This window comes from Octopus bimaculoides, chromosome 16, assembly GCF_001194135.2.
Source record: "Octopus bimaculoides isolate UCB-OBI-ISO-001 chromosome 16, ASM119413v2, whole genome shotgun sequence".
Lineage (NCBI taxonomy): Eukaryota > Metazoa > Mollusca > Cephalopoda > Octopoda > Octopodidae > Octopus > Octopus bimaculoides.
Genome location: NC_068996.1, coordinates 18,823,221 through 18,829,568, shown reverse-complemented (window position 1 = coordinate 18,829,568; position 6,348 = coordinate 18,823,221). Strand labels below are relative to the sequence as shown.

Sequence of the window (6,348 nt, the reverse complement as noted above, 5' to 3'; positions counted from 1 at the left end):
TATATATATATATATATATATATCTTGGAATGATCAAAAATAATTGAAGAGAAATAAGCTTAAAAAAGTGGCCAGTAGTATGAATATTGACAATAAAACTGAGCAAAAGTATATTAGATGATTTGAAATTATCTGCCCTTCAAGAGAAGAATAAACAAATGCCTTGTGGCAACTGCAACTAACTTCAAATGAAGAGGGGAGATAATCTCAAGGGCCAAGGATTCTCTGAAATTAACAAATCACTTCTTTGAGGAAATAAAAAAAGATTTTGTGGGAGCAAAGGAATAATACTGGAGGCATCAGTGAAATATCAGTAATGATAAGTTTATTATATTTACTGGTGCCATATTTCTGAAGAAAAACACCTTTTAACTACTTTCCTAATCCCTAACATGTTCTATAGTTGCAATCTGGCTGAAAGACAAAAAAAAAACAACTAAGAACACAATGAAGAATAGGGAAAAGAATGAAATACTGGATACTGGTAAGCATTTGTTCATGGAAGAAGTTTACTTATGAAAAACTTTAAGATCTGGTTTTGGTAGAAAGGCTGAGACTAGAGAAAGGTTTTCTCTAACATAATAAATAACATAGTTCCTTTAGTGATAGATACAAGGTTTCAATCCTTTCAATCAACCTGTAAATCTTTTTAGCAGGGTTGGGTGGGAAGGAACCATACTAGAAGCAATGTATATTTGATGTGTTAGTTGTTTCAACAACCAACTGAACAACCAAAGATATGTTAAAGAATAACGAACAAAAGGACAAAACAATCAACCAACAAATGAGCTACTCATTCAGCCAACCAAACCAACCAACCAACCAACCAAAAGGGAGCTGTATAAATTGATTGAATTGAAGCCCATTATATCCCAGAGATTATCTTGCTCATCTGGGAGGTATCTGTAAAGGATAAAGTCATCTCTGACAGGATTTGCACTTGGAAAAATAGGTGAAACTGATCCACTCTGAAGAATTCAATTTGTTATTTCAATGCCCCACCATGGTCAAATGTTAAAGAAATGCACTTTACAATCATCAAGTCCCAGTTTCAATCCATAAGACTATTAGTATGGGCCCAGGTTAAGCCAAGTTTTGTGTGTAAAATTGGGTAGAAAGAAACTAGGGAAGCTTCTTGGATGGTAAAAAGAAACTATGGAAACCCATATAATGGGTTTCTTGTCATGCACTGTTATACTGATTCTGTCTAAGGATTATGGTAAAGGTACATGTGCCTGCAGACTACTTGACCACAGACCAGTTGATAAAACAAGTAGAACACTCATTATTGAAACTAATGACATACACAAATATATACACACGTTATACACACTTAAGCATACACAAATTTACGCATTAAACACACATTTTATTTGTATCATGCAGTAATTACATATTTTCTTAATTCCTCTAAGGAAATAAATTGCCAACATGATAGAAATTACAAATCTGATTAAAGGAATTTTAAAATATTTTTAAAAAATCTACTAAAAAAGAAAGGAAGAGTTGACATGGAAAGTGTTTCTTAATTAATGGGATTATCTTAAATTGGATTGCAAAGTTCGTTTAGTGGAGAAAATGAAAAAAATAATTAAGAGACTTTGGCATGGAAAAATTAAAATGTAAAAAAAAATCCAACACCTCTCCTCCCTCCTTTTTATTTTTTAAAACCTTTGCACTAAAAAAAAAATTCCTTTGCATGTAATGAAGAAATTTACAATAATTTGATAACAGACACATCAGCATAATTTATTATCTGTATTAAATGAAGAATATATTATGTTAATTATTATCTGTATTAAATGAAAAATGTTTTATAATAAATATATTAGAATAAAGTTTATGTGTACAGATATGATTCAAGGAAATTTATTTTCTTTTAAAAATTAATTTTGAGTATGTTTAATGGAATTTGAAGATAAACTATTTCTACTGCTGAGAACAAAAAACAAAAGTCAGCTTGTGTGACATAAAAGGAAAGAAATATCTCAGGCTTTGGGTAAGAAACTTTCAATGAAAAAAATGGTTTCTAGAGTTGTATATCTAATTAAACAACATATTTTTTTCAAGTTCAATGAAGAACCTCTTATATGGCTACTGAGCCTACTAAGAATAGCAGCTGAGTCTCTGTCATATTGTATCATATTGTTTTAGAAAAGGAGTACACCCTGAATAATGTAGTCTAAGATACACTATTTCTGAACAAAAGACAGGGTGGTCACAGTTGGAATACTTTTGATCAAATGTGAGTCAAATCAGGACTGATGAGGGGTTAAAAAAAAAAAGTAACACTGTTTGGTCTTAGTTACTAAAAGACTGTCTTCTTATTGTGATACAACTGAAGATAAAACAGCGATGTTCTGGAAACCCAGGAGAAGATTCTAAATTCAGAACAACATGTATTTATATTGTGTGTGTGACTACCTAATTCCAGACAAACTTTAATTAGCTCCTCTCAAAGTTTCTTTGTCTTTGTAATAAGATAGAGTCTGTAATTTCCAGGTTTTTAGAGAACTTGGTACACACAAGGAACAACAAAGGATGAGAACTACCAATGGTTCAATTAGCAACTGTATTCTCTAAGATGTAGTTTGGAGAAGATATGGCAGCTGTTATATCTAGCAGGTTGTGTGACCAAGAAGTTCCTTCATTGGTGGCGAATTGGCAGAAAGGTTAGCACGCCGGGCGAAATGCTTAGCAGTATTTTGTCTGCTGTTACATTCTGAGTTCAAATTCCGCCGAGGTTAACTTTGCCTTTCATCCTTTCGGGGTCGATAAGTTAAGTACCAGTTACGCACTGGGGTCGATGTAATCGACTTAATCCCTTTGTCTGTCCTTGTTTTCCCCTCTATGTTTAGCCTCCTGCGGGCAATAAAGAAATAAGAAGTTCCTTCATTGGGTCTTTATAATAGTGAGAAATTTCAGAAACCATTATTATGTAGTCACTGGATCAGGATATGAAATATAATTTGTTGTCTGAGTAGAGAATCTCGATCAAATCACTTTGGTAAAATTAATTCCACTCCGCTAATAATGCTCAAATCAGGATTTGAACTCAGTCTTGCTGAATTGACACCCCCATATGTATTCCAAACAAGTAGATAGTATAGTACTAGGCTTTGAAAATATAAAGGTTTAGTCAATTTGTTTAACTAAACCCTTCAAGACAGTACCTTGACCACAGACCAATGACTGAAATGATTAAAACAGAAAAACAAAACCACAAAACGATTTACAATTTTTTATGTTCCTGATCTGTAACTAACAAACCTGTTGTTGTTTAGTCCCTAGTCAGCCCTGATCAAAGGTGTTCTCCATCCATAATATCAAAAAATATTAGTTTACATTACACAATGAAACTTTTTTTTTTAAGATACCTAAAGTACATTTTATAGGATATTTGGCTGCTATTTTTTTACCAGGTTGAATAACTGCATGAAAATTCTCGTATTGTCTTTGTCCGATGGTCATTATAAATCATAATTATTTCACTTTCACAGACAATTATTGCAAAACAAAGAACAGAAGGTGTTAAGAAAAAAAAAAAAATTTACATGTAATATGTTACTTTGTGATGGTGGTGGTGCTAGTGGTTTAAATATTTTTTGTTAAATGGGTACAAAATAATAACACAAATGTAATAAAGTAATTAATTCTGGAGACAGAGAGTACAGTTAATTCAAATCAATGTACTTATTTTATTCAGCAAATAATTTCAAAGCACTCAAATGAAATAATTGAATAATGAAATGATGGTTATAACCACTGAATATTCAATGCCAACCCTCCCACATACATACATACATGCACCCTGAGTAAAAGGATAGCCAACCTCAGACAATTTTATTAATCTAGAGAATCTGGTACAAGTTCTGCACAGGGAAAATAAAAATGTACTGCTCTCTACAACCCTTCTGTAATATAAACTTAAGACATTTTTGCTGCTGGCCTGGTCAGTCCTTTATGGACATGATCAGGTTGTGTCTATCCAAGTCTTGCCCAGCATTCTGGAACACACCCATACATACTTACATATGCAAGCAAACAAACTTACATACACACATATACCTATGTATACATATGTTAAATATTTTTAATTTTTCTGAAAAGCCAAAACAAAGTGGGTTGTATGAAATAAGATACATCAATGGTTTGCACTTTTATCTGGTATTTTGATATTTTGGGGTAAGACCCTTTCTTCAGGACATCTTTGGATATTTGGTGTTGCAAGCTGGCTTTTTTCTGCTCTGTGTTGTGTGTGAGTATGTGACAAGTTGTTTTGCATGTCCAGGATTGCATTGCTATAATAACCAATCAGCTGTATGCAGTTTGGTTCTAATGCTAATATGTGATTTGAGCTTGCTAATGATGATGGCTTCTTTTAATCTCAGGTTCCCAATGTTTTATTCTGTGACATCAACAAAAACTTAAATGTGACAATTCCACAAGTGATTTTTGATGGAAGAAACATTAGCACAGAGATGTTCTTTAACCTGTGTTTGTACTTGTTTCATTGTAATTCCGATATATGATTCATTGCATTTACTACACATGATTATGTACACATGCCAGAACTACCAGATCAAGTGATTTCAGTGTACTGCACTTCTTCAGCGACAGGCATCCATGTCAGATTGTTAAATAAGATATAAAGCTAACTGTTCAATATTAATATTGTTTCTGTCACTAATATTTTTATACATATACACATACATAATATAAAAATATACCCATACATACATACATACATACATGTTTGTCTATGATTATTTGGAAACATAGTTTATATATACTTGAATTTACCTGTAAATATATTAATTATGTTATAAATATTCTGTTTGCAAGCTTTGATTGAACAGTATAAATTGATGTGTGAGATTTGTGCTGATACGTCTGAAAATCACCCATTCTACCATCTTTCTCTTCAAACTGCATTCATTTATAGCATGAACATAATTCTTATGTTTGCATGAAACCTTAGATACATATGAACTCTGATTCCAGCAAACCAGATATAAACAAATGTATACTCTACCCTAGGTATTGTGCATTTTTCTTCTATTCATTATCACTAGCATACATGTATGTATGTATGTATGTATGTAAGTATGTATGTCTGTCCTTGGCTGGCCTCAAATCTCACCTGCGAACCCATGGAAAACAAACCTCACCCAGCTATTCTGATTATATGTCTGTGCACACATTTGAATGTGGTGTGTGCCAGAGGGTTTGCAAATCCAATGGGGGTCTTAAAAGACATGTTAGGATCCACAATGAGCAGAACTTACTTGCAGGTATTGGTAGTGCAAATCAGAGGTGCAATCTGTGTGGGTGTTTTTTCAAAACACTGTCTGGTTTAAAAAGCCACATCAGACGCCATGAAAGGGCTAAGGTGTAGGTGCAGGAGGTGGTCAAACTCTGTTTAAGGAGTAGACAACCACTATGTATGTATGCATGCATGTATGTATGTATGTATGTATGTGTGTGTGTATGTATGTATGTATGTATGTATGTATCATGATCGTCATCATTTAACATGTTTCCATGTTAGCAAGGTTGGACTGTTCGACAGGATAAACCAGAAGACTGCACCAGGCTTCACTGCCTGTTTTGGCACAGTTTTTATGATTGGATGTCATTCCTAATGCCAACATACAAATTCATACATGCATACACACACAAATACACATCATGAATTCAAACATGTGCAGCATATGAATTCAAATCATTGAGCACATACAAATAAATAAACGTACACATTATATACTCATACAGATACATAATCATTTTCGTATTTAACACTATTAAAAAAAACTCCACTTATAATCAATTTTAAAATTTAACAACAATCATTCTAAATATATTCTAACAAAGCAAAGTTTTAACCACCACCACTACAATCACTACAATCACAACTACCACCATAACCACAACAACAAGTAACAATGTGTTTACAGCACTATAGTGTGTTAGTAGCTGCTGGTGTCAGAAAGCAAATAACAAAAGAGATTTAATAAACAAAATCTATCTATCTATCTATCTATCGATAGATAGATAGATAGCTATGTATATATATAGATAGCTAAGAAACATATGTAACCTGGATTTTGCCCGTTTTCATAGCAACTCTTGGTGCTAACAGTTAGCTAAACAGAAACTTTCAGCTTATCAAATTTCCTTGTAACTTCGATATGGGTAAAGTTATAAATTGTTATAATAACAATGTTATTGCTCCTGACCATACTCTATCCATTTTTTGTTCTCTCTACCAGTCACAGACTGCTTGAAACTTACAAACTTCTTATACTCGGATCCCTGCATCTTACCATTATATATATATATATATAT

The 6,348-nt window shown here is 32.9% G+C and overlaps 1 protein-coding gene across 1 annotated transcript in view; it reads right to left on the bottom strand.

Annotated features, from left to right (window-relative positions):
* LOC106869498 (neurobeachin) overlaps positions 1-6,348 on the bottom strand; it is a 107,593-nt gene that overhangs the window by 42,143 nt on the left and 59,102 nt on the right. The window lies entirely within an intron of this gene.